Consider the following 27,649-nt stretch of genomic DNA (forward strand, 5'->3'; position numbering starts at 1 on the left):
TAGCTAAGCGGAAAAGCTATCCGGAAAGCGCGTAAATGCGTTAAAAACAGCGGGAAAGCATGACGAGATGTGCTCGTCCGGCAAAACGTACAACCGGTGCATTCTATCGAAATGGTTTTTACAAAAGCGCGACAGTCTCTGAACATGTTATTCCATACGTTTTAACGAGTTTTATAATTTGATGGTCCTATGCTCTTTTTGAACGGCTCGTCTCGCTGATGTGAAACGCGTAGAGGGAAAAGGTTTTCATTTAGCGTCATCAAAGTACTCGTAAATTAGAAAATAATTGTTTGAATTTTTTTAACGACTCTCACGGTTTTACTCTTGAAAACTTTTCTTTGCAGCTGAAAAACGCGACAAAAATGTCATCAATGTTATTGATTTCGTTGAATAAAATTTTGGATAAAAAAATTACAAGAAAATTTAATAATAAAATTAGTAGTAGGTTTGAGAATAAAAGGGAGAGGAATAACTGTAATATTGTAGAAGGTAACTAAAATGTGTCGAGAACGCGTAAACAAATGAACCGTTTCATGAAACTATTACAAGCAGAATAATGATAGATTGACGCACGGTTGACATGAATTTCCGACGTGGACATCGCGAGACTTCTGGATATGAAAACCACATACGCAGCCATAGGCAAGATTGACCCGTTGTCGTTCCTGCAACGCGATTACTAAGTCCGTACGAGTTATTTTCAGATAATCGATAGAAGCACCTTTGTTCTCACCCCGTACAAGTCGGACATTTACCCGGTTCATTCGAATTACCTCTCATTTGTGAAATCACACCCCGAGAAATTATTCTTCCTCCAGATGATTATTAATTATTGAAATCATCATTTTAACGTTATGATCGTTAATCATTTCGTTAGCGTGTATTTCAAACCTGCTATAGCACATTGCAGTGAAAGGCACAAGTGAAAATTCATATTTGAATATTCGTTAACTGAAGTTCACATATCTTTACATTGTGAAATACACGCTTTTTTATTGTGACTGAAACGATTTTTTTATTGTGACTGAAGTACACGATTTTTTATTGTGATGTAAATTTTAAAAATAATTTTTCAAATATATGAATTCAAGAGAAAATTGTTATACTGGTTTAATTAAAGCAATATTTTCAATAAATGCCTAGGGTTACCACTGACCCACATAGTGATGCGAAATATTACATTCTTTTCAGTAGATACTTCCGCAGCCAGACACGCGTGAATCGATATCGATGGGTTCGTACGTTATTTATTTAACCACCGTTTGAATCGAAATATCACGTCGATGGAACGTCTGTATCGTGGAAAGAGGTTTTTCGCGTGAAAAACAATAAACGCCCAGGATATACTTGGCGAGAGTTTACGGGACTCGTAAGCGATCCATTACGCAATTCAATATCGATATCGTTGCATATCGAAAGTGACGTGTTCGCTTCCCAAGGGAAAGCAACGTAACGACGAATCGAAAGAAACGTTAATACCTTTTTTATTTCTTTCTCCCTCTCTGGTGCACACTTTTTTTCTCTTCTTCGTTAGAACAACAGAACGATTCGCATGAAATAAAGCGTGAGAGCACGGCAGCGAAGCGTGGGTGGATTAGGTATGTAGATATGCATGTGAGAATCGACTAGTCGTAGGCGAATGGTCGACGTTTGCAACGTTGATTGCAATTTTAACATCGGTGCCGCGTAATGTTACGTTCGTCTGTGTGCGCCTTTAGATAATCCTGCAAGCTTTATGGACACCTGTATGACGTTGTCATATTTCACGGACAGAACATGTCGCTTTTGTCGTTCGTTTAAAAACCATGTGGCGCTTGCTGCGAACGATCCGTGTGAAATGGAAGTATAAAAGGAAGAATTTATTTCTGTACTTTCGATTTGAATCGATTCAAGGCTAAGTTGACTCGTCATTGCGTAGAAATGTGGGTAAATCAGCATAATTTTCATTAGTATATCTAGGTAATTGGCTCACTGTGAATTATATCGGAATAAGAGATGGAAATTATTGGGGAAAGGATGGTTTTGAAGGTTGAGTTTTGGAACTTTCGGTATCGGGATTGAAATGTGGGAGGTTAATGTGTTGGAATTTTGGGTATTTGGAAATTTAGGGATGGGGAGTTTGAGAATTTGGAATTTGGGAAATTTTAAATTAGAGAATTTCAAATTAAAGAATTTGGAATCTTAGAACACAGAAATTTGAGAATTTAAGATTTGAGAACTTAGGGGTTGAAAATTAAAAATTTGACGATTTGGAGATTCGAAAAGTAGATATTTGAGAATTTAAAATTTGAAAATTAGAAATTTGCATATTTGACAATTGGAAACTTGAAAATATGTAAATTAAAAATTTGGAAATTTGAAATTTTGAAAATAGGAAAATTGAAACATTGGAAATTTGTCAATTGGAAATTTGATAATTGGAAACTCAGAAATTTGGAAATTTGAAATTTTGAAAATAGGAAAATTAAAAAATTGAAAATTTAGAAAATAGAAATTTGGAAATATGAAAATTAAAAATTTGTAAATTTGAAATTTTGCAAATAGGAAAATTGAAAAATTGGAAATTTCAAAATTTGAAAATTGGAAATTTGGAAATTTGACAATTAGAAATTTGGAAAATTAAAAATTGGAAATTTAGAAATTTGAAAACTGGAAATTTAGAAATTTAGAAATTTAGAAATTTGGAAACTTAGAAATTTGAGAACTGGAAATTTGGGAAATTGAAAATTGAAAATTGGAAATTTATAAATTTAGAAATTTGGAAATTTGGAAATTTGGAAATTTGGAAATTTGAAAATTTGGAAAATTAAAAATTGGAAGTTTAGAAATTTGAGAACTGGAAATTTAGAAAATTGAAGATTGGAAATTTAGAAATTTAGAAATTTGGAAATTTGGAAATTTAGAAAATTAGAAAATTAGAAATTTGGAAATTTGAAAATTAGAAATTTAGAAATTTTAAATTTAAAAATTTTATCATTTTCTTCATCTCTCATTTTTCTCAGAATCACGCACTAATGAATGCAAGAATAAGAACAATCTCAATGAACCAAATACTGCAATAAACAACAATGAATCTTAAAACTCGTTGAATGGCGATATAACGAGAATCTACAGTAATTGCACCGTGTCTTACAACGCACGTCCATTTTCACTGTGGCAGTGAACGTGTTGAGAATTCGCACTATCGTGTGGCATACTACTTAAGCTTTACTGTATCTACTGTGATAGCCAACGTGTTAACGTTAAATATGAACGCTATAAATATTCCGCATATGTTTTGTTTTATATTCATGCGAGTAATGTATTGCATAAGCCGAAGCTCGGTGGCTCGTTATCTTGTATTTGAACGCATGCTTTATTCAAGAAAGTGTAATAAAAAGGTACGTTTTAATAGATGCATTGCGTGCATCGGTTATTGCTCTTAGCGTTGCATATAACACCAGATTAATTTTATACTTATGCTTTGAGATATTTTAAGACTGACTTTAACGAACGATTTATAATGCAGTCGTTGATGTTGCGTTATGTAAACAGTTGTATATATTTTTAAAACTTTTATTCGTTGTACACTGTGTTTAATTTTCTATCAGAATTTAATTACAATAACTGGTAACATTTTTTCAATATTTGATTAAAAATAAATATCGATTATGGAAGATTGAAAATAGGTCATTTAATTTTGTTAAAAAATTGCTGTTTGTTTATGAATACCTTTCTGTTTATTTTTCAATACCAATAAATATTAAAGTTATTGGTAATTTTTTAACATAATACAATCACTCTTGAATGAATAAAAATTGTTCTCAAAGATTTAGTCTCGATCCGGAAGTTCGTAGAACAACGATAATAATAATTCGATGTTCATAGATTCTTACTAGGTTTATTAGCAAACAAATTAACTGTCTCTGGGCCGTAATTAACGAGCAGACTACTGTAATTTCATTTGCCTTCCTCCACCGCCGAGAACTTCACCTCTGCCTTTCGCCGCCCCCTTTTATGCCAGTTACAGAACTAGAACTTCAATTAATCACATCAGTCAGGATCATTAACTAATTTGTTTTACAAAGTAGTCGTTAGAATATACACTGTGCACCTGTTACTTAACGTCTTGCCATCCGTGGAGCCTAATTTAGATATTCTCTGCCGTACTCGCTTTTAACTTTTCCTCGCCCTTCTCCGACATTTCTTTTTCAAATTACGCAAATAGTATATGTATTTATTCAGATGAAGTACATGTATATATTTGACAAAAAAGTATATGCATTTATTCATCGAGCACAGTTTCCCAAAAAGTATATATATTTATTCGATGACTTAAATATACATTACACGAAATGATATATGTATTTATTCGTCGAAAAAAGTATACACATACGTTCAACAAAAAAGGTATACATGTATTTATTCAATAAATAAAGTACATATTCCATGTAAAAATGATATGTATTCATACATGAAACCAATACCAAAATACATAAAAATAACAAAACTGCATTGTATATTCACTACACATATGTTCCACATATAATAAAATGCAGTTATTATTTTAAAAAAATATAGTAATTGAAAAATGAATAATCACTTGTAAGATCTAATAACAATTTCCCCAATTGAATGCTAAACCCCATAATTTGCATTTTAACAAAATTAACAAAAGTACACAAACGCAAAAGATGCACGTAAACTCATAGTTGTAGTATGCATATTAAAATGACTCTCCCAACATAAATAAGTCATCGGCTGCGCATAATTCGCGACAAAATAAAGCTCTCGCGTGCAAGTGAATCATCGAGCAACGCCAACAACAACAACAACAACAGCAGCAGCAATAACAAGATCGTGAAGGGGACACGGGTCGCCGCCGAGAATTCCAAACAGTCCTACAATTCGCTCGGGCTGGCTGGCTTTCGCGGCTTTCGTGTCCATAGGATCCATCGCCAGGAAAAGTCTTCGTGGAAACTCGGCCTGCTATAAATACATGCTTGTTCGATGAATCGGCTCCGTATGCCGTAGCCGCGCACGACCGGCTGTTCCGAACAGTTTGCGCGCGGTTATTGCGTGCACGGGACCGTGCGACGAATGCGAAATCGCCAAACATCCCGGTTGCAAAGCAGCCAAAAAGTCGGCTTCGACCATGTTCATAAGTTGCGCTTCTTGATCGATGAATGTCGATTTTTCAGAAGGGTTTTGTAGTTTGGGTATTTAGTACCTGGGGAACTTAGCAATTCGAAAGTTGAATTGAATTTGAATTTGAGAATTAGATGATTTAGAAACTTGAACTTGTTAAGTCAAGTGACAAGGGTATTCGAAGAGTTGATGTCTTAGAAATGTGGGAAACTTGAAACTGCAAAATTGAAAAATTGAGAAATTGAACAATTGAAAACTTGAAATATTGAGAAATTGAGAAATTGAGAAATTGAGGAATTGTGGAATTGAGAAATTGAGAAATTGAGAAATTGAGAAATTGAGAAATTGAACAATCGAAAACTTGAAAAATTGAGAAATGGGGGAATTGAGGAATTGAGGAATTGAGGAATTGAGGAATTGAGGAATTGAGAAATTGAGAAATTGAGAAACTGAGAAACTGAGAAACTGAGAAATTGAGAAATTGAGAAATTGAGAAATTGAGAAATTGAGAAATTGAGAAATTGAGAAATTGAGAAATTGAGAAATTGAGAAATTGAGAAATTGAGAAATTGGGAAATTGAGACATTGAAAAACTGAGAAATTGAAAACTTCAAAACTTGAAAATATGAAAACATGAAAACTTGAAAACTTGAAAACTTGAAAACTTGAATAATTGAAAACTTGAAAAATTGAAAACTTGAAAAATTGAAAACTTGGAAAATTGAAAGCTTGAAAAATTGGAAAATTGAACAACTGAAAAACTGAAAAATTGAAGGATTGAAAGCTTGAAAAATCGTTGAATGGTCAATTGAGAAAGTTCGAAAATAGGATGATAGGAAAATCGGAAAATTGAAAAATTGGAGAATGATTGAAAGTCATACGTCCGTCCGCAATGTTCGAAACGAAAGTTTGCGACATAGTCGACCAGCAGCGAACGAACGATGAAAACGGACGTATCGCCGGTAAAAAAAAAATACAGACGGAAGCGCGAAACGTTTCGTCGCGTTGTGCAAGATGCGTCCCGATGGAAATGGACGCGCACTTTCCTAGATGAACATGGCCCCAGGCGGCTGAATCGGAAATATACGCGCACGATGCTTTAGTCGATCGTGTCGGTTCATACGAGAAGAGAATTTTAGGTTGATCGATTTTTAACCCTTTCAGGACGATGAATGCACATACTGTGGCTTACATGCAGCACGGTTTGTGTATCGCACTCTTAAATTTTTAGAGGAGTATTGAAATCATGGCGAGCTTTTAAGCTCGAAAAATGATTTCAGCTGTTAATATTTCTTATTCGATACATCTTTAGAATTTTCGAATTTTATACAAATATTTTTTTGTACGTTGATAATTAAAGTAGTTGTCTGAAAGATTAAAAATCCACATATATTATTGACTTGATGCATGTAATAATTTTACGGAAACAAAATTTTATAATACATAAATAAATGCAAAAAGAGAATCGTTAATGACAGATTTAAATAAATACGTACGTGTATATTAAGTAAATTATATTTTGGAGAGAAACGCAAAATAAATGTGACAGGTAAATGTATGAAACATATTTTGAACAAAAACAATAATACCTATTATAAATCGTACACAAATGAACGGTTAACACAATTCCGAATAGATTGGTGGAGCGATAATCGGGTACTTTAATTGACGAGAGAAATTGCACAGCTTGCCGGTAATTAATTTATGGTAAAATTATTGAGTTTTCGAGTTATGAATTTTTGAAATTGATAAGCGAATGAAATTTGCATAGACAACGCGCGGAATTTTCGATTTATCGTTTTCCAATACGGCGTGGAATTATTGAAAGTGTAGAGGCGTTCCATTCTAAATGAAATCTTCAATTATCATCGCAATAAAAGGGTGACGTTTTCGAGCGTATTCTCAAATATTCTCATGCAAGAACCTCGCATAAAAGTGTAATTATGTTCCACTATGTCTTCCCGATGTATCCGGAGACGGAAGAAGCAAGTTCGAGATGGAACGAAAGTTGTTTTCAAAATTTTCACGCGAGTCAAGATAAGAAGTTTTAGGAAAAGCGGACCGGTCTCTTACATTCAAAGTTTCGCTATCACCTGAAAGACTGTTCGGTGGTAAAGTTTAAGCGGAGATTTAGAAAAATTTATTGTCTTAGTTTCGGAACACGGACACGATACAGTACAAGCCCACGGGTGTAAAGTTATTTCTTCTGCTCCGAGTGAATTTTACGCTTTAATCTCGTTCAAATTACTTTTCAACGAATAACTCAGGCATTCGCGTTTTCGTATTTAACCTCTTGTTGCATTCCCGCGCAAACGTGCTATGTAAAATATGAAATTCTTCTGTTTCGGCAAACATAAATAAATTCCATATTTTGTTACTAATGAAATTTTCAGAGACATTTCTTGTCTTTTCTAATTGCATTTTGTCTTTTACTTAAAATGTTCCAAATTGTGGCTCTTTTTAATCTTTTCAGGGATGATTTCTTTTAAGGGTAGCTATGATCTACTACTTCGTGGATGCTGTCTTATATGTTCTTAAATGTCATCTCAAACATATCATTGCTGAATCATATGAACATTATTAAATTAAAGAAGCTAATACCTGGCAGTGTACCCAAAATTAAGCCAATTTTATAGAACTACAAAAAAATTAAATATACAAGAATTTATTCATTGCCACCACTTGCACAGGTGCAACTTTCCTCCAAAATTATTCAAATCACACTGTTCAATCGCAAAATTACAAATTTCAGATTTATCTGATACCGTTTCAGAATTACCTCTCGAAAAAATTAAAGTTGTAACTCACAGGAAAGAACATGCAAAAAAAAGCGATGTAAATATGCAACACCCTGTGACACGTGTCAAAAAAACGTCGCGTTTGAAATCACGAGCGGACGCAGAAAACGAACGAAGCGACTTCGTATAAATGCAAAACGGAAATTGATTCCTACTTCGTTGACTTGCATTTCGAATCGTGACATTTCGATGCACCGGTGCCGGTGCATCCGCGTTCAAGGAACGTTGCACGCGAATGCAGTATGCGTTGTACGAAACCGTACGACAATCTGTCCGGCCGTCTGTCGTCGACGATAAAATCGCACGACACATTCCTATCCATGCTCATTAACGACCCAACGAATTGCATTTCAGCAAGCGGCAAGATTCACCTCTTATCTCGAATCGGTTGCATTCGATCGGGGACGTTTGCGCTGCCGTTACGGCGATTAATCGTTCGAATCGCTCCACCAATTAACGTTCGATCGCGTAAAAAACGGTACTGATTTGTCTACTTTTTGGACGATTATCGACTCAGCGTGCGGTCGCGTTTCCACAGGAAATTAAAGTGATTTAAATGTATTTTGTGGTGTAGGTTAAGGTATGTTTGATAAGGTTTTTTGTTGATGGTTGCGGAACCGATTTTATAGGTAGGTGAGTGACAAGATGTTGGGGTAATTTTTATGGATATCTTGGGTTCAATTTTATTTAAAAATATGTGGACTTACTTTTCAAATTGACAAATCTCTGTATTTCTAAATTTGCATATTTCTTCTTAAATTCCCTAATTTTTTAATTTTCAAACCTCAAATCACACAGTGCCCCAAATTTTCAACCGCCCGAAATTTCTTCATCTTTCAAATTCCTAAATTTTCAGTCTCTAAAATTTTCAACCTCAAAATGTCTAAACTTCTGAATTCAAATCTCCAAACTATCGAATCCCTTTGGAGTTTCTCAAATTATCACAACCCTTACCTAACTTCTCAAGTACGACCCCCGTATAATTCCCCAAAAGACCCAAAAAAATACGAGAACCAAAAATTCCCTCCAGGTAAACGTGTCAAAAAGAAACAAAAACCCAGCGATTAAGACAGCAACAACTAAAATGGGCCAACGAGAGTTTCGCAACGCGTGTCGTATCGACGGCAACATATTTCGCCGCGAAAAAAAAAGAAGAGAGGCGATTAAAAAACGCGAAGGAAATCCCCGGGCAATCCCTCATTGTCGCTTAGCCACGTATCGACTGTTGCTGTCAGGCTATGCATATTCAGCGTGTGACACGAGATCATGCAGATGCGGGCGTGCTTTCTAAATTTCACTGCAAGCATTCCGGAAAACGAGTGGTGACGCGTGCCTGGGTCTTTCGTCAAATTGAATAAAGGCTATTGTACGCGGCGGCGGCGACGCTGGCCGAGCGACGACTAAAAATAAACGGAACTAAATGACGAGCGCGTTTTACTGGCACGATGTACATAAATCGTCGTCGTTGCGCCAGTTCGCCAGAAAGACGTTTCAATTACGCGACAAGTTCGATGCTAACTTCATGGCTAACGAGTGAACGAACCGATTCTTGCGCGATCGTTGCACCACCACGTTTCCGTATCGATTGATTACCTATTCGTGGACAGACGGTTTTAACCCTTTGACGGCGGGCTACTCGGAAACAGAGGGCAACGTACACCGGACTATAATGTAGGCTGACTTTACATTAGGACGATTATAGCATGTGGGATCTCTTCCGTTCCTAGAATTCGATTTCTACAGCTAATTTCAACATTTGCGAACTCCGGAACACCCAACTTCCACATTCGAAATTCTATGAATTCTTAAACCATTTTGCCCCATTTGAGTACACGGCATTCATTGACTTTCATAAAACATTAAATGTACACATGTGTTTCCGCACTCATATGAGTACAGCGTTAAAGTTTGTGATATGAAGAGACGTATTATTATTTTTATTATAACAGAAGGTTGTATTTGCTCAATAAAGTTGTATATCTGTACAGGCATCATTGCCCCTTAAAAAAAAAAATGCTTGTGGGAACAAATGGGGTAAATTTTTTACATACATAAATTCAAAATAAAAAAATCTCCCAATTCAAACTCCTAGTTGTCAAATCCCCAAATTACCACATGTCCAATCTCTAATCTCCAAATTGTTAAACTCCTGATAATAATGAAAATCACCCTTGCACCGTATAAGAACATCCCCAGGTTATAAAAGGTTGAACGATTACGGGCGCCGATAGTTGTCAAAGGATAAAATAAATTGTTTAACCGGTTCGCTCGTTAATTTGTCTGTGGAAAAGAAAAATAGGAAGAACAGAAAAAAACGGTTGGTAAGAGAAAGAGACCGAGCGAAAAGAAGACTGAAGGATGGTCGCCTCTTCAGAGGCACTCGAAATCTAAAGTCCCCTCCGTGCCGTTTCCTTGGGGACGAAATGAACTGCATTATGGATATTCTTCAAACGGTAGTTCTGCGGGAGAAGGAAAACGACAAAGCTGAAAGGAATTAATTTCTACGGTTCGCGACGGGCTCGTGAAACGGGCCTACCGTTCGTACAACGCGAATGCCGCATTAAAATCAATATGCCGTAACTTTGAATGACGGACATCGACTGCGAGGCGATATAACGAGTGTATCCGGTAGACACGAATCGAAAACAAAGGTTAAAAAAAGGAGTATTCTAGAGTGGAAGACCTAAGTCTATATTCAAAATGGAGAGTGATATTGGAGGATATTGATGAAATCAGAAACTTGGGATTTTGGGGATTTGCAGATTTAGGAGTATGGGAATTTAGGAATTTTTAAATATGGAGATTCGGGATATAGACATTTTGCACATTGAAATTTCAGGGTGCAGGGATACGGGATGTAGGAATTTTGGCGCATTGAGATCTTCTACTGTAAGGTTTCTGGGACATAGAAATCTCGAGCTTTAGAGATCTTCTACTATAGGGGTTTGGGGCATAGAAATCTCGGGCTATAGAAATCTTCTACTATAGGGGTTTTAGGACATAGAAATCTCGAGCTATAGAGATCTACTATAGGGATTTCAGTACATGGAGATTTCGAGACATAGCGGTCTGGGAAATAGGGATTTCGGGACATGGAAATTACAAGGCATAGAATACAGAGAGAACATAGACATCTCAGGACATAGAAATCTTGAGATATAAAAATTTCGAGACATAAGGATTTTGGAACATAGAGATTTCGATATATACAAATTTAAGAAGATAGGAATCTTGAGACAGGAGTTTTAGAATATAAAGATTTCAGTAAATAGTAATTCAGACACAGAAATCTCAGGATATAGGTACCTCAAAATGCAATCTACAAATGAATTAAATGACAACAAAATAAAATTCAAAACATAAAAAATTTGTAAAATTTCATAATGTAACTTAAAAATGTATGAATCCAGAAGTGACTTGTGATGAATTTGTAAATTTGGTAATATTAAAAAATTGAGAATATGTGAATTAAAAGATTTGAAAACATAAATCCAGCTCAAATGAAGTTGCAAAGATAAAAGATTTGGCGATAAGGTTAAACATAGACGCGAAACGTAATCGAAGCCGACGATTAATATCGCTGCTCACCAGGTTTTCTAACGATCATTGGCGGCGGTCATTTATATTGTTAACCGTGCGAGATACCGAGACAGCGTTCAAGGTGCCGCGACTCCTTTCGACATTCTTACGTTTGCAGAAACGAGCGCCGTGCAAACTGTGTGCCATTGCTAGAAATACCTAGCGCATACGAGCCTTTCTTTCGCGAATCGTGGTTGCAGGTAAAGATATAACGTCCAGATAGAACGTTGTTTCGAAAGCACCGTGGAATATCGGATGAAGCATAATGGAAAAATGTTTTGGTAAAAAATCTCGCGAAGCCGTAAATTGAAAAACAGAGAGACCCGATTTTTTATTTTTATTTTCAACTTTTTTGGTAATGAAATAGCTAGCATTGACACCCTGCCACGAGCAAAAAGATAGTAGAATTCAGACGAGTGGCAGTCACGAGTGAGCAACGCTTCAGTAAGTCAGTTTCAAGTACGGGCACACTGTACGTGCCTTTTCATATTTCAGAGGTCCTCTTGGATCCTCCAATTTTCCTCGAATCACGAGTGGCTACCGTGTTTTGAATTTTTGAATTATCGTTATACATACCCTTCTCGTATAATTATAAATTTACAAATTAACTTTTTCTTGTAGGAGCGCTACCTTGTAATTATAAGACGTGTTTCATTATGAAACAGACAATCAAACTGGTTGACCAATTTCTGGTTCATAGACATTTTTGTCGAAGTTGCCATCAAATACTTTTGTCGTAACTAATATATTCCCTGAATAATAATTTACAAATTATTTTCTCTTTCTATAAAAATAGTTGCATATATTATTTTTAAAATGACCTCCACAGAAATTCGATTATCTGAACTCAAATTTCGAACAGATAATTTATGAACCTCCTCAGTTAAAAGTCACAGTCCGCAACTAGATGCAATTCAGACGTTGAAGTAAAATTAGTTTATGAAATTTCAAGTAATCTATCAGAAGAGGATACTATGTCAGAACCTATTAAATTGTTCAAGTAAAATTGGAACTATGTTATGAAACTGTAACCAATATTTCCCATTTATACATTTTTTGTTTCTTTTATATATATTTGTACAATTCAAAATGACACGAAGTAAATTTAATTCAACTTTTCCAATAATCTGTGTTCCAAATTTCAAGTTACACGATCGATCTATTTCTCAGCTAATTAATAATGTATGAATCAATATCTCATAAATATTATTTTCGTCGAAGCGAAATCTCTCCGCTTTTAACTCAGTAGTTCCAATCGGACAATCTTGAATAATCGCTTAAATTTCGAGTAGAATCAATTTAAAAGCGATGCGATATTCGAAACTCGCAGAAACCTCGAAATTGTCGAATTACAATCGAAGGCACGTTATGAAACAGCATGTAACGTATTTCCTAATTAATAATCATCCGAGCTCCATCAAATTAACACCCATCCTCATTATCATCGAACCTATCCAATTCCCGCGGGATGCTCAAAAGGGAATCATCGGGGAGTCCGTGTAAAGGAGAGGCGCATCGGCGAATCGCGAGCGTGGAGAGAACGAGAGGTTTCGTCGGTGAGAAAGGAAGACGGCTAAAGACGGAGAGAGAAGGAACGGCGCGAAGAGCGCGCGAGCGGTGGCGAGTACCGCGAGTAGCAGCGATGTGGGTCAACCGCGAGGCGACCGCGAGAGGCCCCGAGGGTAGCCGAGAATCGGCGAGAACGGCCGAGCGGCAATCACGTTGCGCGCATCTGGGTCACCGGCGTACTGGCGCATGCGCACTTCCCTCCCTCGGTCGTTCACCGTTGACCAAGTTACTAACCTTCCGACACCCGGTCGCCAGTTAGCTTCTCGTATTGACCGCTGGAAAAACGTTGACTTTTCTCGCACGAGAAACCCGTCAGAGCTTTTCGTCGGCTTGCCAGAAGCTCGACGAAGCCGTGCAGAACGACGAGCATGATCAACGGCCACGAAATAGCCGTGTTGCGATCGTTAGCGCCCCTAAACGCTCTCAACCTGTATCGCCACCGCTGATAATGGACGTTAACTCGTGATCGAACGTCGCCAAGATATAGCCAGGCTATTAATCGTCGTTTATAGGATAAGCGCGGTACGCGTTCGTAAAATCGAAACGGCTCGCGTTAACCGCACGATAAGATCGTCTGGAAGACGGGAAGTAAATCGTAACCGTTCTTTCGCCGCTTTTAGGAACGCCTTTTCGAATAGCAGATGGCGCTACTGGGCCCCCTTTATACTTTCGAAGGCCCCAAATATTTTACGGTTACCTTTCATTATTTCGTTGGAGACTAATACGATTGACTGATAAAATTTTAGGTTTTGAAGTAGGATTTCAGAACTTCTTTTTGGGACTTTGGAACTGGAGGACTTTAAGTCTTGAAAGTTGTTGGAACTTTAGATTATTAAAACTTTGAACCATTGAAATATTGGACTTGTTGGTACTTTGAAAGTTTGAGACTGTGGGGCTTTGGGACTTTAGACTTATTGATACTTTGAGACTTTGCGACTTTGGGACTTTGGACTTGTTTCAAGTTCAGAAACTTCCAACTTCAAAACTTTGGGACTTCAAACTTTATAAAATCTGAAATTTCTAAACGTATGACTTTTAATGACCCAGAATTTTAGACTTCGTACACTAAAATGTAGCCAGTATTAATAACAAACTCATCGCGAAGCTCCACGACCGCAAAGTCACATGGTATAAAACGAAGCACGACAGAAGGTAACCTGCGCGATCCGCGAGGATGACCGATCTCACGGATTACGTAATGCTCCGATGCGAGAACGAGAGATGCAAACGGCCCTTGAGGCCACGTAGTGCGCAATTGCAAAGAAGTCCCGCTCGGACAAGACTGACCGTTACAGTTTCCTTAAGCGAATTCAGATGTAGCAACGCTTGCGACACCGCGAAGCTGTCACAGATAAGGGGTGTGCGGTGCATCGCGTCGCTCCGATCGACGTTCGAGCGGTGCCAAGATCGTCCGAAAAGATTTTTGAATTTGGGCCGCGCCGGACGCGAATAGCTCGGAAACGCATCGGCCGATTCAACCGGCTAAACATTGTCTTCCGTTTCTGCTGGTCATTCATTACGTATTTTCGTCGCACGCAGTCTGCAGCGGACGCATGCATCGCGGATAAATTGTTGCCGGTTACGCTGTGGATTTATCGTGTCTACTATAATACCGGTTAATGCTACGGGACTGATTTGCATCTGCTCGTTCATTCTGTGGTAGCAGTTCCATCATTTTTGATTGTTTTCTGTGATACTTGTTAAGATACTTAAAACATTTTTTTATTTTGAAATCTTTAGCGAGCTGCTGAAAGAAGAGTACAAGAAGTAGGGTTGTATATTTTTCAATATTCTTTCTGGGGATGTGTAGGACCTTCATGGATTTAATATCAAGGGAATATGATATCATGCGACGTATTTTCCATAGTTAACTCGGAGTTCTAAATTATAAAATTTGATAGTCCCAAAGTTCAAAAAGTGTAAAAACTAGAAGTTGTAAAACTTCTCGTACAACCGCACTTTCGAAAACGATAACTTTTTGCAGTTCCCCGGCTTACAGTCACGGTTCGTCAGTAAATCAGGACCCACGCTTTGGGAATCTCTGGTGTAGCCGAAAAGATCGATAACCGAACGATACGTTTCGAACAGTCGTGTTCAACGTTCCTTGCCATTCGATCCATTTCTCGCAGCTCGAAGTTACGGTTCGGTACCGAATCGATGGCTACAGCTGACCATATCTTACCGCCTCCAAACTTTTCTACCGAGTCCCGTATTTATATCGTGTACTGAAAAATTTCACCAAGTATTTTTCACCATTGCATCGACGCACTTTTCAAACAACGTCTGTTGTCCGCGTGCGAGATAACGAACGATACGGGACGTTTTATCGGTAACCTCGATAAAATCTGGACGATGCAGCCGAACAAATCGTTCGTCAATCCTAATCGCGACACTTGCCGTGTTCCGCAGCCTAGAAAAAAATAAAAGGAAACTTGCTCTATTCACGTATACATATAGGTTTCCGCGAATGCGTCGACAGAGCGCAAGGAGAAAAGAAGGGAAATATTAAAAGCGTACGGAACGTTTGCACTCGTTCATAAGAACCTACCTCCATACTGATTATTCTATAGCCTGACCTACATTCATTCCGAGATTCACGCCGCTCACGACTACCGACGACAAACGTGCGCTCGCTTCAGCACGCAACCGTCTGTCTGCGTGGAAGAAGACACGGACTAGAAAGCGATAAAAGAAAATTGTGTGCGTGACCGCGACGAATGATACCAACGAAACTTATTACGTGTTCATTATGCCTGCGATATTTGGGGATGCGGAAAATAAGTTTAAGGAAATTTGGTATTTGGGGACTTGCTTCTTTGTGAATTCGGAGGATTTGGGGAATCTAGAATATTTAGGGTATTTGGGGAATTTAGGGAATTTGAGACATTTGGAGAATTTAGGGAATTTGGGACATTCGGGGAATTTAGGGAATTTAGGGAATTTGGGACATTTGGGAAATTTGGACAATTTAGGTATTTGGATATTTACAAATTTTAGGACGTAGGGACCTGAAGATACAGAAATTTGGGAATTTGTGACATTTGGGGAATATAGAGAATTTGGGACATTTGAGGAATTTAAGGAATTTGGGACATTTGGGGAATTTGGGCAATTTAGGTATTTGGAGATTTACAAATTTTAGGGCGTAGGGATCTGAAGATACAGAAATTTGGGAATTTGTGACATTTGGGAAATTTAGGGAATTTCAGGAATTTAGGACACTAGGGGGATTTAGGGTATTTGGGGAATTTTGAGAATTTGGGACATTTGAACTTGCGAATTTGGAAATTTAGTAAATTAAAATTTGGGGTTTGGTAATTTGGTAACCTGAAAACGTAAGAATTGAAGAATGTGGAAATTTGCGAATCTAAAAATTTGAAAATTTGGAATTATTTTAAATTTGAAAACTTGCACTCCCAACCCGCATAACCCCCCAAATTCCCGAAAGAAGAGACAGACATACAGTCTTTATTTGAATAAACAGGAACAAAGGTCTCCGTTTCGAATGCACGTGTTTACGGCGATAAAAGTGCCGAAACGTCATCGCGGTTGAAAAGACACGAAATTTTAACTTTCCACCCGACGCAGGTGCAACGAGCGTGTGGTAAACCTGCAAAACGAAACGATTCTAATTACGGTGCACGAGGCGGGAAAGTTTACAGCGTCACCCTTTAAACGGTGCTGGATTAAGTCACCACTTGCGTAACGCCGTTATTGTTTGGAACAACTTAAAGGGGCTGGTAGAGATGCTGCTTTGCAAGAGATTTACAAATGGAACGGCAATTTTGGAACTCACCGAGTAACAAGTTGTATCGTGTAGGATGTTTTCTCGGGACTGGTATGCAGATTGATTCGAGTATGCTGCTAAATGGCCGCCGTATTTGGGACTGTATTTCAAAGACGATTGAATGAGAATGATAAGAGGGAAGTAGTTTGAATTGTCGCGCGTTGTTACTTCGTTTATTTCAATTTGTACAGCAAAAATATGTCTATTAATATACCGCTTTATATCAGGTAAAGGTTACTGCTGTTTTATTGTAACCGAAGCAAATTTCTCAAATATCATAAAAACTAATTAATTTCATTCCATAGCATATAGCTTACTATTTAATGTTTCTCACTTGTTTCCCCAATTATTTTACATATAAAATATACGTGCAATTTGCCAATAAAAATTAGAAATAACAAGAAAATTCATACGTAATCTATCTCAGGAAATTCAGATGATACACCTTAGTAAATAAAATACCAGATCCTCCGAAATAAATAAAATTGCCACCAGCAAAGAGATCGTAAAGCTGCAGCTTTAAAAAAGAGATACAGAAGGAGTTACTCAATTTGGTCATGCACCAAACACACACGCAGCACATCGTCGAGATGTTGAATAAATGATTACTTCTTCGCCGGAGTATATCGCAGGAGACAGCAAGAATTAATGCTGTCACTTGGTCGCTTCCTCGCTGCGATGTCTGACATCATTTTAGCAGGGCCGCGAGGGGACAACAAACTTCGTGGCGAGTTCCTAAGTGTCATGGAAATAAACATCAACTTCGGTCGAGCAATTTGTGCCAAGTCTCCAGGTTTAACGGAGTTACAACCGATCGAAGAACGGTTTCGACATTCTTCTGCTTGCTAGTAGAAGAGGATCTTTCAACAACACAAGGATTTATGATTAAGCAATGTGTTTTGGGCATTCACAGAAGTTTTCTATTGTTGGATCACGTTTTGCATGATTTTAAGTTTGCAGAGAAGTTTGTTTTGAGGGTGAATGTTTTGAGTTCGGACGGTGACCACTAGATGTCTACCGAGTCATGTTTCTCGCTTGTACTCTGCTCGAGTTATGATATATACGAGTTTCAAAATGTACTTCAAGCTTCTTAGTCTTCGCGGTTGACAAAGTTCCACTTGATGAAGTTTTGTGGAAGTTTTCAAGTCGCGAAATTCCAAAACTTCTCCAAAGTTTGAAGCTTCTGTGAAGGTTTTTCAAAAGTCGAAAATTTCAAAGTTTCCGCCTGTGGTACTGTCTAAAACCAAAGTTCCCAGAGATTTCTAAATTTCCATAAAATCTTAAAGTTTCAAAAGTTTCAAATGTTGTAATTCTCTAAAGTATTGAAATTCTGAAGACCACCTGGTCCACCCAGATATAAGAACAAAATTAAAGCTCATGTAAACCTTTAATGTTCCAAAATTGTAAATGTCTAAAAATTTACAATTCTGAAAGTTTTCTAAAGCCTCAGAAAATTCTGAAGTTCCTAAGCATCCTTAAAAAGTCAAATTCCTAAAGTGCTAAGTCCCTGAAAATCCTGAAGTTGCCATATAAAAAAGTGTCCCAGAAAATCCACATTCCTAAAGTTCCTTCTCTAAAGTCCCTGAAACAATTCCCGAAGTCCCCAAGCGTTTCAAGACTCCAAAATTCTGAGATCTCAAGATTTCGTCTAAAGTTTAAAAAATTCCAATAAAAATCCCGGGATATTCTCAAATTCCAAAATGTGTGAAAACCGTGGAGAATCCAAATATCTGCAATGTGAAGTTTCTTCTACCTCGCATTCGTCCCGTTCGTGAAACCCGCCTCGAGACATTAACGCACGATCCAACGCGGGATATCATGTTCTGATTCACCCGGTGTAAATTTACCCGACAGCTGATCGCGACGTGTTCGCGATTGGCTTGCGGCTCGGATCGTTCGCGATTCCCGAGTTCACTCGCAGCTGGATCCAGCCGATTTTTCGCCATTTATGGCACCGGTCTTCTGACCTCGGTAGACATAAACGGGCATCGAGCGAGACGCGGCCAAAGCGTTACGGTGTTCTTCTGTCTCGGTAATAACACCAAAATACCCGTGGCACGGGCACAAAGGCACCAGAGAACCGAAACTGAAACAGGTTTGCAATGTAAAGAGGCTTTAAGAGGGTTCCTGTTACGTAAGTTAGTTGATCTCAACGGGAACGGGTAGGGACCAAACGTTTTTCAAGGATTTCAAATTGAACATGGAGGAGAAAAATTGTCTTCGGAGAAAAATTTTATTTAATAGAAATGATAACAAAAATTATTTCTTTATTTTGTTAGTATACCTTGCTCCATTGTGCAAGGTATTTATGGACCATTTTGTAAAACTATAACACTAAATTCAATTTGGATTTGATTGATTGATTTTATAAGGGCCTCGACTGCTATGATCATTGGTCCAAATTCAATTTGAAGTTTGGAAAGTTAGTTCTATGACTTTCTATTGAGTAGTAATGCAGGAGGTTTGAAATCCAATGACACAGATGCACATTGATATATAAGACACCGTGTTCCACTTTTATAATACAAATATTAGTATTAGTATAATCGTGTTAAATGGCAAATGAAAGCGTCGTGTCGCCAGCGTATGAATAAAAAGTCAATAACGTAACGTCTTGGAATCCATTGAACGTGTCATAGGGGTATCAATTGAAATCTATCGAGTAAAATGCAGAGTGTAAATTGCATAATGCATCGGCATCGATGAGCACCGCGAAAAAACGCGAACTCCGGCACCTCGTCGAACGCGTTTACATGGTGTGCGCACGAAACCGGTGTGAACGATGCGTGCAACACGGCCTCTCGTCTACGTGCATCCTCTGGCACGCAGGGCTCGTTATCGACGAGTAGTGCCGCTTATCGGCTCCAGCTATATCGGGGCATTTCATCGAGTAAATTCCAAGCGCGGTCCCGTCGTCGAAGCGCTGGAACGGCGCGAGGAGACATATCACCGGGCCGATTATTTATTTGCGAAACGTATTTATAGAGTATTACGCGGCGCAGGTTGGCAACCTCGTGCACGGTTATGCAATAAATGAGAGAAGGAGCGAAAGGGACACGGGAGAGGCGGAGGAGGACCGAGGGAACGGCTTGAAGTGAGAGGAGGCGATGCTCGGGGCCGCGGGGGCAGAGACAATAATACGGCGAAGCGGGAGGGGGTGGAACGAGAGAGAAAGAAAGACGGGGAGCGATGTTGGTAAGGGTGGGAGAGAGTTAAGCTGGTAGGGAGAAGCGCGCGCGTGTCCGAGAGAAAGAACGAACCTCCGAAGGAGTTATTCGGTGACAGAAGGGCGAGGAAGGGTGGCGGAGGGTGAGAAAGAACTGTACGAGAAAAGAAGGGTATGCGGAAGAGCAGAGGGAGATGTACATGGAAAGAGGCAATAACTTGAAAATTCATGCTGCGAGAGAGGGCCAAATGGAGTGGCGTACGAAGGGGTGGGTTGGGGCTGTTGGATGAGGAAGAGAGGACAAGGAAGAACGACGATAACGCGTGACGATAATGTCAATGTGAGAACTTAAGACCGGTAAAAAATTGCATACTCTTTTTCTCGGATGGGGTGCAGTCGTTACACAGGTAACGCGTGTAAATTACGTGCTGTCAGAGGATCAAGCTGTCGATCGTGAACGATCGTTTGTACTTGAACCGTGAAGTAACAGACACCGTCGGCGATGAAAACTACATTAGCGCGCGCGCAAAAGGAGCCTGCATTTAATCAAAATACTTTCGATGGGCAACCGCGCACGTTGCATTAAGTGCATTATGCTCGGGACAAAAATGAAAGTGACCTTGGCACAAATGCCTAAAGCGTACACGCCGATCATGGAATCGCATTAACACTGAATATAAATTAAAACCGATTGTTACGCACCGTGTAGCAATCCTGCGTCGGCCAAGATGCAATAGTTCAATTGAAAGAGAAATTGTGAAACACGAGAAGTTATAGTTCCAACGACGGGGCTTGCATTCCATCGGTGCAACGAAATAAAAAGTTACTCTTGCGGATAACGAGCCAAGGTTACCTAAATCTTGTCTTCTCCTTTAAAAGTGTGTTCTCTCTGAGAAACAATACAATAATTGTGATATTTAAGTGATACAATTGTGCAATTCGAAAAAGTTGTGTATACCAATTTTAATTGGTATAATATTATAAGTTTGTAGTTAGTAATGTGATACAATATTGCAACTTTCTAACGTACTCAAGAGACTCATCAATTATAAAAAATAAGAAAGGTTTTCAGTCATTTCCATAAATATAAAACTTGCTATTTAGTTATGATTAACAAGATATAAGTATGCTGTTCAATATGACATATTTAGAACAAAGTCTAACAAAGGATTGGATTACGATTGCTAATCCAGCTAGTCACGATTAACGAATACTTGAAGTTATGAAAACAAGTGCACTTAATCAATTACTGTTCAATTCAGTTCCTATATCATCACAGCACAAAACTATCAATCCTACTGGTTACATTAAAAATAAAATTCTCCTAATATCAAGTAAAATCTCTAAACCCACTATCCCAGTCCTAAATCCAGTAAAGCATGGTCGTTACCGTGTGGTGACTACTTAATCAAAGTTGAAGTCGTAAACGGCGGGAATAAACGGAAAACCATCATGGTTCTTTAATTAGTCGCGGCGGTCGACCGCGGTGGCGTCGTCGCTCGTCCCCAAAGACAAACTTTTCGGGGCCACAGTTTCAGAAACACGATACGCACGTGTATTTAGGAGCCGGTGCCCTTAACGAGCCGCGCTAATAAAGTTAACGCGGCGCGTCGTACGAAACAAGATCGGAAAGCCCGCGTTGTATCGTCGCGACCGAGTTCGTGAGTTTCCGTGGCCGTTCGGAGTTGCGCAGTCGGTGATCGTAAGGTAGTTTCGACGATCGGCGCAACTCGGCCAGGTTCGGCGGCGTTCGCGCCGTGAGGGTGGTGGGGGTGGTGTCGGTTCGGCGGGGTGGGAGGAGCGAAGGGTGAGGCACTCGGCCATCATCGGCGGAGGCGCGCACAGTTCAGTGACCCGACGCAGCGTCATTCGTTTGGCGGGGAAGCGCGGGGAGTTCTGACATATTGTGAGATGCCAACTCGCTAACGCCGGTCCCCGAAAAACACCTCTCTCTCTCTTTCTCTCTTGCTCGCTCGTTCTCGCTCGTTTCTAACGTTCCGACTCTCTTTCTCCGTATCCCTACCTTTTTTCCATTTCCGTCTTTTTTTATCTCTCTCCTTCCCCCCAATCTATCTGCCTTTACTTCATCGCCGTCTTTTTTTCTCTCGGTTACTCCTGGCTCTTCCCTCTCTCCTTTTTTTTCTATCTCCGTCGTTATATCTCTCCTCCCCCCTCTTTTCTTTGTTTCTCTCTCCTCCCTCCCCTCGGGAGGTTTTTCCATCTTCGTCCGTCCCGTTATCTTTCTCCTTTGTTCGTCCCGTTTCTTCGCCAGTAACTCGCCTCGACCGTTCCGCCGCGAGGTTCATCAAACCCCCGAAATATTCATGCGACAGTCGCGCGGAGTTTCCGCGAGTTTTCCCGACCGGGACCGAGCAGGAAGCGCGCACGAGCGCGCGGAACGCGTGTCGTTTTACCGGCCGATCGAGTTCGAAGTCGTTGTGAATATCTACGCGTACGAGGATTGGTGACCGCCGAAATTACCGCGGAGGAAGTAAACGTGGAGGCATCGTGTGCGCGCGTGTATAACGAGCACACGTGTGCATGCGTGCGCGCGGCAGTGGTCCCGCTCGTCCGACGAGTACGTTTGCCTTGGTCGTTTGTCCGCGCGCGTACGCGAGCATTTTCCTCGCCTCGGCCTTCTTCGTTTCTTTCTTCGCACTGGCCATTCTCCTTTCTCCCCTTTCTCTGTCTCCTGTTGGCCGTTGCTCCAGCACTCTACTCGTCATCTCTGGCCGAGTGCACCGTGGCCGGTTCGCGCGAGCGCCTCGGAATTCGTCGGGGTCCACGAAACCCGCCGCGTTTTCGTGGCCGCCAGTCGATGGAGCGCGGCGAACAAGGAAGAGGAGTACGCGTTAACCGGAACAAGTTGACTCCGTCGTTGTGCGTCGCATTCCGTGTGCGTGCGTGTCGAGTGCAGCCAACAAAGTGATCGTCGTCGTGGCTGGAACGGCTCCAGGTGGAAAACACCGCGACCTCCTACGTTTGTATGCGTCCCGGCCCCGTGTGTGCCCGCTGTGCGAACGTGCGTGCGCGAGTGCGTGCACGCCTGTTTACGTGTGCACACATATTACGTTTTACGCGCGGCGCTTGCGCGACCGTAGACGAATTCGCGCGTGGTGTGGGAGTTTCTCGTCGCCGGTGAAAACGTTCGCGGCTATTTACAAGCGAACACGCGTTCTTTTTGGACAACCAGCACCGTCTCCTTCCTGGGTCGCGGAAACCGAGCGGCCATGCTCGGCCACGACCCTCTTCGACCCCCAGCGACGGTAAACGGAGACGACAGTTGACAGAACTGTCGTAGTAGGTAACACGAGGAAGATACCGGGACCTCTCGTCGACGTCATCGAACTATAGATGCCGCGCGATAACGATCACACGCCACGATATGACAATTCGTCGTTAATACATGATGGAGTTTGATCGTGTCGACACATCGTACGTGCAGGGCCCGTTCCTTGTTTCACTTTGTCGCATCGAGAGTTTCTCTTTATTGGTATTCACGTGCGAAGACGTCTTGCGTTCCCAATTTTCACGCGAGACACCACGTAATGGCTGAACCTTTGAGTACTTTCTACTGAAGCGAACGTCTGCGAAACGTACGCAGATTCTACTGGTCTGATCATTCAGAGTAACGGTGTGATTAGCAAATTCCCTTAAAATATTGTTAATGTGGACGAAGACGAATGTGATTGAAGAAGAGAGATATTATTTTTTTCCAGTTTTGGAAAAAATTTGTTCAATTTCAGAAAATATAACTCATCGTTTCTCAGATTTCTAAGCTTTAAATTTACCAATTGACCATTTTTCCCATTTCATAATTCTTTAATTTGTCTAATCATTTTGCTATCTTCGTAAATTTCAAAGTTTCCATTTCCCCAACTCGTAGTTCTCATATTGCCGAAGTTATTAATTTGTACGTGTTTCGAACTCCAACGTCTATTCGCCTGCACGATATTATTGATACATCGCTAAGTATCAATAAGCTGTCGATAAGACTTCTATAATCGATAGTCACACCTTTATATCATAGAGGACTAACCGAATGAAATATCGATCCGGCATTTTCCTTCAGCTGATTGAATATTCGTAGCTGATTTCTCTTCTCGTCCATGCGATTCACACTCCGAAGAAAACGTACTTACGTAAGGATGAAGAAATACGAGCACCTTTCGTTCCTCGTTAAAAAGGATTAATTGCTTCGAATAGTCGTAAATACGAGATCGTTCGGTGGCAGATCGTTTCAGTCGAGACGGCATATTTACGTTTGATTCGTTAATTCTGATCGATTCCTCGAAACGTTATCCTCGATACCACGGAGGATCAACGTTTAGTTATATTGCATAAAGTTTCCGTTCACTCTGCAACGTTTGTTGCATACTCAAAAACTTCGATCACTTCTTTTATTGATACAACTCTACTGCTTCTTTTGATATATTCTCTTGATTTAACTACTTTTTAAAACATAAAAATTTTTATGGCTCTATACTCTACAAGAATAATAAATTTCATTTTACACAGAGAAATACAGGTTTATTTCTGGAATTCGTATTAGTAATAAACGATTTTATTTTATTTACCAGAGTGTGTATGAATTAAAAAACTGTTTCAAAGTCCCAGAGATAAATTTTATTTTCGCAGGATGTGTATATTAAAGCAAATTTATTTGTCCAACTAAATTAACAACCAATTATTGTGTTCGCTATTTCCCCGAAACGCAAAATTTATTGAGTATCAAAATGAATGAGCGGTGTATTTCGATCCACGGGATCGTTGCTCTGGGATTTCGACGAAATCTCTGACAGTCGTATCAAAACACCCTAAATTAAACTAGAATGCTTTTAGCGGTTGGTCAATGCGTATAATAGCCGAGCGACACATTTTATTTCAATCCTCTCCTTTCTCCGGTGGCTCGTAAAATCCGATGACTGGTCTCAGAAGGTGTTGCTCGCCCGCGCATTATAGAAACAGGCGGGAAGTGGTTCAAATTTCGTTATTTCCGGATATATTAGCTGCTCCCCGCGTTACCTACGATTTCAAATCTTCGTTCAACCGCTTCAAAGAACCTAGAACGTGACGATTTCAGTTTCGAAAGACGTGCTGCTTCTCCTCCGTGTCCCTCCGCCTGGAAAATCTTTGCACAACCACTCGAACTCACGGGGTTGCGTGATTAACTGGTTTCGACTTGGTCGTCTTCGTAGCTAGTGGTATCTTTTCGCTGTCCGCCTCGATTTATTTATCCTCGGTGCGGTATCGTTCGTGACATCGAGATAGAGACAAAAAACAACGAACAACGCTGCCATTTGTTTCGAGACCGAGACAACAGTTAATGAGATTTTCCGGTCTTGTTCAGCTGTTAGGGAGCAAAATTTCTACCATTTTTTATCGAAATCAACTATTCTTCTTCTTTCACTGTTATTGTGTACTTTTGAGCTGATTCAAAAATTAATAATTTTTATAAACATTTTAACTTGATAGCACTATCTTCTATATTCTTTTACAAGATGACTATAGGGACATTTATGCATATTGAATTTTTTGTCAATTTATTATGTGCAAATATAAATCAATATAAATCACATATGTGCGAATATAAATCAATAGTTATGGAGTAAAATTATAATCTTTGTCTGTAATATTTTCATATTAACAAATATTGAAATTAATGTCCACATATTGATTTTTTAAAATCACAAATTACCAATTATTTTTAATACTTTACAATATAAAAAGAAGATGGTTCGAAATGGCTATCTTTAATTTAAGGAATTATGACGTATAAAGAAGTCAAACTATGTTCTACGATCGTTTATGCAATAAATATATGTTTACACAATAAACTAGTGGATTTAAGAGGAAAATGTTCGAAAGGATTTTTCAGTAGAGGTAGTTAAGGCTTAAGATAAACGTGGTAGTAACGTAAAACTGTTGGAAGAATGGATAAACGAAGACTTTGAGATATTTCAACAGAAACATAAATTCTTTAACATCGATGTAGAAATTCCCGGGTACGGGGTTATTGACACACGGGTTAAATTCCGTTCGATTATCATCTCCCTTTTGTAGCTGAAATTTCATCGAAGTCCACAGATATTTTCTACCTCCGAGAAATACCTGATCCAAGAATGTACAATGGCATACTAGACTTCCTTAGGAAAATTGATGGTGTAGGATGAAAGAGTTCGGTTGGTAAATTTTGAAATTCACTGAGTTTTGAATTTAGAGGAGGGGGAATTGATTTGGGGATTTAGGGAATTAGAGGCTGAGGAATTTGGAAATTTGGGGATTTAGAAATTTGGAAATTTGAGAGTTTGAGAGTTTAGGGATTTAGGAATTTGGAAATTTAGGAATTGGGGAACGCAAGAATTTGGGAATGTAGAAATTTGGGAATGTAGGAATTGGGGAATGTGGAAATTGTGGAATGTGGAAATTGGGGAATGTAGGAATTTGGGAATGTGGGAGTTGGAAAATGTAGAAATTTGGGAAAGTAGAAATTGGAGAATGTAGAAATTGGGAAATGTGGAAATTGGGGAATGTTGAAATTGGGAAATGTAGAAATTAGGAAATGTGGAAACTGGGAAATGTGAAAATTGAGGAATGTGGGAATTGGGGAATGTGGGAATTGGGGAATGTGGGAATTGGGGAATGTGGGAATTGGGGAATGTGGGAATTGGGGAATGTGGGAATTGGGGAATGTAGAAATTTGAGAATATACAAATTAGGAAAAGTAGAAATTTGAAAATATAAAAATTTGTGAATATAGGAATTTAGAAATTCACTTCACGAACCTAAAAATCCAGAAACTGAAAAATCCATGAATTTAATAATTCTTCTACTTCCCCCAAAGAAAGTCTACACTGCACAACTGAACACACTAAAACCAACTATTCAAAGAAGAGAACTAGCGAAGTGATCGCTCGATGACGTCGACATATCAGACAATATCTCTCTAACGTTTATATTCATTTCCGACGTTCGAAAATAGCCATAGATATAAACTCCTCTCACGATCCGACTTACTGATTTCGATAACTCCGCTAATCTTCGCCGTTTTCCCGTGGCTGGCAGACGTTAGTAGATCGAACGATAATGTTCGTCGAGTGGAAAAAACTCGACGTTGCGTCGTAGCCGATGGAACTATCTGCGCGCTTATGCGTGTTTAGAGTCTGTGAATCGTTGTTCTCGGACGACTCTAGTCTGGACAACATCCAAACCCGTCAACTATGGCGAAATCAAATGTCAAATATTAAGTTCTTTTTCTTTGTCATTTGGCGAGTTATTACGGTGCGTTACATTGCTATTTTTTGTATATTCAGGTGCTTTGTAGTCAAACATTTTATCACGTGATATATTCTTCCTTCCATGCTTGATACTCCACATGTTGTATTTAAGATGTATTGTATTAGGTACGTGTTGTATTTAGAATGGGTTGTATTAAGTACGTGTTGTATTTAGGATGTGTTGTATTAAGTACGTGTTGTATTTAGAATGGGTTGCATTAGGTACGTGTTGTATTTAGGATGTGTTTTATTAAGTACGTGTTGTATTTAGGATGTGTTGTATTAAGTACGTGTTGTATTTAGGATGTGTTGTATTTAGAATGTGTTGTATTAGGTACGTGTTGCA

At 39.3% G+C, this 27,649-nt stretch overlaps 1 protein-coding gene across 12 annotated transcripts in view; it reads left to right on the forward strand.

The window, feature by feature from the left end:
- Hr3 (nuclear hormone receptor 3 ROR-beta) overlaps positions 1–27,649 on the forward strand; it is a 212,373-nt gene that overhangs the window by 144,766 nt on the left and 39,958 nt on the right. The window contains exon 1 of one of the 12 annotated variants that reach the window (XM_076535820.1): positions 21,901–23,330. The exons of 8 other annotated variants lie outside the window; for them this stretch is intronic. The gene's annotated coding sequence lies outside the window, so the exon portion shown is untranslated. Of the gene's footprint in view, positions 1–21,900; positions 23,331–27,649 lie in introns of those variants that run through there. 3 more of the 12 variants (XM_076535821.1, XM_076535822.1, XM_076535823.1) reach the window with 3 other exon arrangements.

This window comes from Megachile rotundata, chromosome 9 (assembly GCF_050947335.1).
Source record: "Megachile rotundata isolate GNS110a chromosome 9, iyMegRotu1, whole genome shotgun sequence".
In the NCBI taxonomy this organism is placed as follows: domain Eukaryota; kingdom Metazoa; phylum Arthropoda; class Insecta; order Hymenoptera; family Megachilidae; genus Megachile; species Megachile rotundata.